The sequence below is a fragment of the Macrosteles quadrilineatus genome, unplaced genomic scaffold (genome assembly GCF_028750875.1).
Source record: "Macrosteles quadrilineatus isolate MER2022 unplaced genomic scaffold, UCM_ALF_1.0 Scaffold_4__1_contigs__length_99947679, whole genome shotgun sequence".
NCBI classification, from domain to species: Eukaryota; Metazoa; Arthropoda; class Insecta; order Hemiptera; family Cicadellidae; genus Macrosteles; species Macrosteles quadrilineatus.
In genome coordinates, this window is record NW_026542597.1 from 26,334,220 (window position 1) to 26,341,647 (window position 7,428).

Below are 7,428 nucleotides of genomic sequence, written 5' to 3' on the forward strand. Positions count from 1 at the left end.
CCCCATTTACGTTTTAATAATATATATGATAGTTTGGACAGGTTTCAACCCTTCCGAGGCGTAATAGATTTACACAGTTTATGTGTAGACTACATTATAACTCATAAAATAGTTCTAAAATTAAATGGATCTCCTTTTACAAACGTATATAATAACCAGAAATTTTCAGATCGTCCTTACGTGTATTTCATGCCACAAATTTTGACGAAAGGCTTTTCATTACATAAACTATACCTATTTACAGTGTTGACCAAACAGTTGGCAAGAAGCATTAATAGATAAGCTATGTACCAAATATGATAATTTTAGCTCTATTCTAATTATGACAAAACACGAAGTAACTAAAAGCGAGTTTTGTTTGTGTAGTAAGCGTTGCAGGAGGTCTACTTTACACTGAATCGACGTTCACTTTTATTGCTTTTGATCTTCCGGCACTGTTGACTCAGCGAAACTGAACTTGTATTTTACCGTATTTCGTTATATTAAAACTGTTGTTGCATTAGGTCAAATTCCCAATAAGTCAATTGCTTTAACATAGACCACGTTTTTAGCTCGGACTGTATTATTTGACTTACTGGGACTTTTGATCTACAGACACTGCAAACATTGTAGTTTTTGACCTAGCGGCACAGGTTTAAATTATTTGATCTTCCGGAACTGTTGACTTCCAGCAACATTCCCATTAAAATAGTTAACGATAATAAGAAATCAACCAAACTACTAGACTAATGTAAAATTAAATATTTTAAATTCTAAGCAGTTAAAAATTAATTAAGTCATTTTAGATTCTAGCATAGATAGAACATATTCCCTTAGGAACTATGTTTTTCCTACAGTTACCTAACAATGTACTTGTTCTCTCACTGATTTGAGAAAGCAAAGTGGCCAATTCGCTCATCAGTGAGACAATGTTAACATTGTCTCACTCTAATTACTTTGTCTCACTCCAGATTTGCAACGTGAAGGCACGAAATAGTGAGCGCGTAACATGCAGGCAACGTCGTATGCGCGCGAAATACGTTGGCAGCACTGGCTGTAAATCAGCTGGTCAGCTGTTGTACTGTTGTATTTGTCACTTCACATTAAATGTTATATTAAAAGTTCACTTCTGTGTAAAAATAGGTTATGTTTCTTCACCAATCTATTTGTTTTATGGTAACTGTAGGAAAAGTATAATGTGCAACTCGAGTTCAAAGTACAATTGCCTCACTCGAGAAACCATTCCTCACTCGCCTACGGCTCGTGAGTAAGGATTTCTCTCGAGTGAGTCAATTGCTCACTTTTCTCACTAGTTGCACAAATAACTATTATCTATGATTCTAGTCATGGTTAATAATTTAAAGGTGTTGTTAAAGAAAACTCTTGATAACTATGAGTCATTTATTTGGTAGCAACCCATCAAAGACACAACCACAACATTACAGGAATCCAGATTATATCCATTCAATATATCCCGGGCTAACCGAAAATACGGGGCTGTAATGCTTTAGTAACTTCCGAGTGTTGACTTTAAACTATTTCCCAACCCATTGTTACATTTTGTAGTTGAAATAAAACACTGAATTAAATAGACATTGTCTTAAATAATTCACTTTTCCTACACACCGTGGTAGTAATACATTGGATACCGGTATTATGGGCATAATGGGTTAACGGAAAAATTGGTTCTCCGAAATGGCTCTCCCCCCTTTATTTCGGTTAACCGGGGTCCTACTGACATTGACTTTGAAATCAAATTAGAAAAACAAAGAACACACATGATCAATACTACCATTTACTTATCTAAAATCAAAGTCAACCACTACAACCAAAAAAACCATCTCGTTTTAAAATACAGACACAATATTCATGAAATGGAAAAATCGAAATGTGACACATTTCTTACAGTATCAGAGTGACGATAAAAGTTATATAATGCAATGAGGGACAATTTTATACCTCTAAAAAGAAGTAGAGATTTAAGGCTTTTCAGTTTTTCAACACTGTCTAAGATAGTATCTGAAAAATTTATACAACAATAAATGTGCAATAGTTTGAGTTTACAGCATTTTTCAAGGTATTGGAGTATGTTATCAGTGAAAAGCTCCCCATAAACAGACAAGGATTCTAGAGAATTATACCTTGAAGAAAGAAATGTGATCATATCATCTTCTTGAATACCTTTGACAAAATCAATATCAAGTGATACAATTTTAGTGCATGCCTTGGATATCAACCTGAACTGATCTGAGGTCAACAAGTTCTGTGATAAATTTAGTTCAGTGAGGTTGGGTAGAAAAACAATGTCGTCAAGGCACTGGCTTGGTATACTCCTACAATAGTAAAAACTTAATATTTTCAGATTTGGATAGCTATGAGACAATTTTTTTATGCCTTCTGCACCCATTTCACCACAAAATTTTAGTTTGATTCCGACTATACATGGGCAAAATTGAACTAATGCATCGATTATATCATTTGTGTCTGTTCTCCCCTGCAATTCAACATGCTTTAAGAATTTTAAATGGTGAACAATACCCATAAATTCGCTTGGACTCATAGTTCTGTCTACCTTAAAAACTAAGTTATTCCACAACATTGAATCCCTTGCAACAATGTTCCAGCGCTTACAAACTAACATGACAGAAAATGTGATGTCGTAGATATCAAGGTACGAAAACACTTCAAGTAGAATTTCATTGGGTAAACTGTTTACAGAAGCCATGGTAATCCACAGTTTGTGTTTAAAAATCAAAGCTCACTTTTTAAATGTAAAAAATACTGGAAATTAAAAGTAGGCTAAATAGTCCTACTTAAGGGGGGGTGGGGTCCTAGACGTTTATACAATCAAAATGTACAGTATAGGTTGTACACATAAGATTATGGTAGGTCTATATTAAATGTTTATACCCTGCAACAGCTTGCTTGTAAAACTATGCTAAAGTTACCTAGGGCTATTCACTAATTTATTTAGCTTCTTGGTTAATTTTCTATTTGATTGCACTGTTAAATTTCACATCACTTTTGGAGTTATGGCGCTATGAGACAATAGACAATGTTCTCAAAGACCTTCTTGGCTGTATCATTATTCTGTGACCTGGAATCAGAAAACACCAATTACACAATGTTTTAGCAAATTACCCTATAGGGAAGTAGCTTAAAAAAAAATTGTATATGGCACGGTAATACCTAGAGCCGGGACTGATATACTTTTTCATTTTGATGTCTCTATAGGCCAAAAACAAAATGCATTCAAATGTTTATTTACCTATATATATTTATTTTACCTATACACAGAGTCCCGCAAACTCGGCACTCGATAACCCGGCAGTCTGGATAACTCAGCCATCACCTGGCTCAGAAAATTAGGGATTTTTTGAGTCCGAGTTAAACATGGGCTCAAGTCAAATCATTCGCAACTCGTACCAAGGATTTATTATACGATATCTGATGACTTAATACTGACTTGTAATATAAATATAAATAAATAAGGCAGCTAAAATGATTTTAAAGTGTATTGTTCTTATTTTTAACTCTAGTTCCCAATAACCCGGCATTTCACAAACTCGGCACCCCTCCAGTCCACATTACGCTGAGTTTGCGGGACTCTACTGTACTATTATAAACAGTATTGTTCTTGAGACAATTATGAAAAATGAAACATGAACCAGAGCGGATAATTGTGCAAACGTTTTTAAGCAGAGGGAAATTAATCTAATGTAAAGCATTAAATCTTGGATGTAAAAGTGAACAAAACACAAATCAATATGAACATAGTTTACAAATAGTTGAATTTTGAGAACATATGATTGAGTAGAGATAAAAAGAAAAATATAAGCAGCCTAAAAGAAAATTAAAATTCAGCTGAGTTCAATCACTTATTTACTATCTTAATTTTCCACCAGAGAGGAAACGTAAGAGCCTTATTATGCGCGGCCACTCGAGTCCCGCGCGACCGCGACTGCTCAAAGGCCACTTTTAGCGGGCCATGTTATCATATGGAGCTTATTAAGCGACGCGACTGCGGTGGCGAGACACGCGACAGTCGCCGCGACTGGCCACTCCAGTCGCGCACCCTTGCTACTAGTCGCGAGCCCACGCGACTGTCGCGTCACCAGCGGGCCATGTTGTCATATGCTGTTTATTACGCGCAGCCACAGTCGCGGGCCACAGCGGACCCTACTCTCTGCCATCGACTCAGTCTTGATTTTTGTTTCAACATTTTATTATATTAATTATATTTTCTATATATTAACAAATATTGGTTTTCTATTACGAGTCGGTTTAGCTCTTCTACCTGGGCGATTTTCATCATGTTGGTCTTAATTTAAAGGTCTCACGAACAGATTTGCCACCGAAGCGTCATCATTCATGTATGTGCTGTATTACTCGACCAAAAAAAATTATCAGATTTTTTCGAATTCTTATTTCAATAGAAGCGGTATTGCGCCAGTTCTGATTACATTATCCTATATGTTTTGGTCTAAGAACCTTCAGTGAAATGCCAGCTTTAATTTTGAGCTATTAAGATTGGACGTATGTGAAGCACGCTATACTGAATCACGAATCAACAATATAATTAATATTATTTTAACACTTATCTGCAATCAATGGTACAGTACGTAACTCTATTTCTATTTAAGTTATTCTACATGTCTTGGTCTTAAAATAGGCTACCCCTCAAAACAAAGGCTTTCATTTGAGATGTTGACCATTTGAATCAGTTAATTAAGCTCAAGACACTGTCTGTATTACTCAATTAATTATTACAATTATTGTGAATTCTATGTTGACCCAGGCAACATCGAGTTTTGCTGCTAATATTGTATACCGGTAATTAAGATATAAAGTCTAGATATATAAGATATATAAATATATATCTGATATAAATCTAGAAATATATCAAATTAAAACCATTAAATATTTAATTTAAGGTAAGTGCTAGCCTCTCCGTAGCTGAAATAAAATTATTCATTTTCTTATGCGATACGGATAAGTCGCCTTCTATTCTTCCTAATATGTTATCAAAAGAACATCTCGTCTCCCGAAAACAACCAAAATACATCTTGTCATCCTCTCTGATATCATCATATAAAAACTGAAAAATACTCCTGAAGGTCTTACTTTTAGTAACGGATTGCCTCCCAATACTTTAGTTTCATCTAGGTTTACGACGCCTGTTCAGTAAAAGGCCAGCTGACCATATGAGCATATTAAAATAATCCCCACATGTCAACAACAATACAATAATAAAAATTTGAAAATGTAAACATTCCAAGGTAAACATTCTGGTTCAAAAAGTGCAATTTTTCTCTCTTGTAATATCGTTTCTTTGTGTAACATAATTCATTTCTCTCTCCTTTTATTTTGATTTATTTCATTTACCTTTTCCTTTTGTGTTCATTAAATAAACCTTTTTTAATTTGACTAAATTCTGTGTACCGTGAGAACATTTGGACATTCATGAAATATATCTTCTCAACTAGAAACAACATTCGACCATATCTTCTTTCAAGACCTTAATAACGTCAAAGTGGTAACATAACTATAGTTCAGTGTTAAAAATTATACCAAAAGTCCATTATTTTCTGTTGTCAAAATTAAATTAATAACCCATATACAGTCCACTTTATTATTTCTACAATAACCTTTTGATTACGCTACATCTTTGGTCCTTCGAGCCGGATTGTTGATTAACCAATTGATTGGATTAATTATGTGGACTTTTGGTGAAGATTAAAGACAAACATTACCTCATAAACTCTCAATATTGTCGTTCCCGCATATTGTGTACTCTCCCTCTACCTCTATCTCTCTCACTCTCTAGATCACAGTAGCCTAATTCACATTAGCCTAATAGGCCTACTCCAATGACTGAAAGACTCTGTGACATTATAGTCATTTTGTAAACATTATACCAATCCTTCAGTGTTTATATTTTTTGTTGATTGGTTCCGAGTTTTAGGCCCACAAACTATTTAAGTTGAACTAGCCTAATTCATTTTTTTATGTAACGAAGTGAAATAACTTTTTGTGTCTTGTGTATTTTGACTGTATTTTTGTTCAATTATGGCCCCTGTGAACCTAGCCCCGATTAAGGTTTGTACTTATAAAAGACTAACCAAACAATTCAAAGTTAGGCTTGGAAAAATTCAAGAAAATATAGATTATATTAATGAAAGTGCTAAAGCAAACAACCTATCCTCTGTGCAAATAAAATCACTTCATAACTATTTAGATGAAATCAGGAAAAAGCGAGACGACTTTGAACTAAATTTCAGGCGCGTTTTAGAACATTGTTCTGACGAAGAACTCGATGACATTATTCTAAATGATGATGAAAACACTATTGGTGAACTATGTATCCATCTTTGTAGTACTATAGAGTCACTAATCCCTGTTGACGAACCTCAATCTCCCCCTCAAGAAATGGTGAATGATTCTAACTGTACTGCTTTCATGCAACCTGTCCGCCTACCGCAACTTGACTTGAAAACCTTCTCGGGAAACTCAGCCGAGTGGATTAATTTCATCAATCTTTTTGATAGCGCTGTACACCTCAACACATCTCTGTCTCCAGTATCAAAATTTCAATACCTACTAAGCTGTCTAACTGAAGAACCTCTAAATTTAATTAAAAACTTAAACATCGGTGCATCTAACTACGAAATCGCATACAATTTGTTGCGCGATCGATACCACAATCACAGACGCTTAACTTCTTTTCATTTAAATGCCATATTGGATCTTCCCATTGCCACATCTGAAAATACAAAATCAATACGTGAATTTCTAAATCATTTCCTGGAACATACACAATCACTTATTGCTTTAGAAAGTGACATCACTACCAATGACAATCCTTTGCTGTCAGCTCATTTGCTTCGTAGACTTGATAGAAATTTACGTCAAAAACTTGAACATTACCGCTCATTCAAATCATGTGAAACTCATTCGTTACCATCTGTGGACGAAATCATTAAATTTCTCAATGAAGAATGCTCAAACAGTGAAGATGCCAACCTACACTCTTCAACTTTTTGTCACAAGGCTAATTCAAAGCCTGCCCTCACATCTAGTAAAAATTACTCCAAACCAAGCACCCGCTATACTGCACTTGTAAGCTCAGATGATCACTCCACTTCTGTAAAGACATTTCCATCATGCTTTGCCTGTCAGAAAACCGATCACAAAATCTACATGTGTAAGGTTTTTGCTAAAAAATCTCCAAACGAACGTTACAAACTTGTAAAGGAGCAAAATAAATGTATTTCATGTCTTGGCAATCACACACTCAAAGATTGTCGCTCAACAGGCACATGTCTAAAATGTAAACAAAAACACCACACCTTGTTACACTTCGAAAATATTGTAAAGTCTCCTCCTATAGCCAAACCCTCAAAACCTTCAACTGCTACACCTTCTGTAGTCGCTTCTGCTCAACCAGAA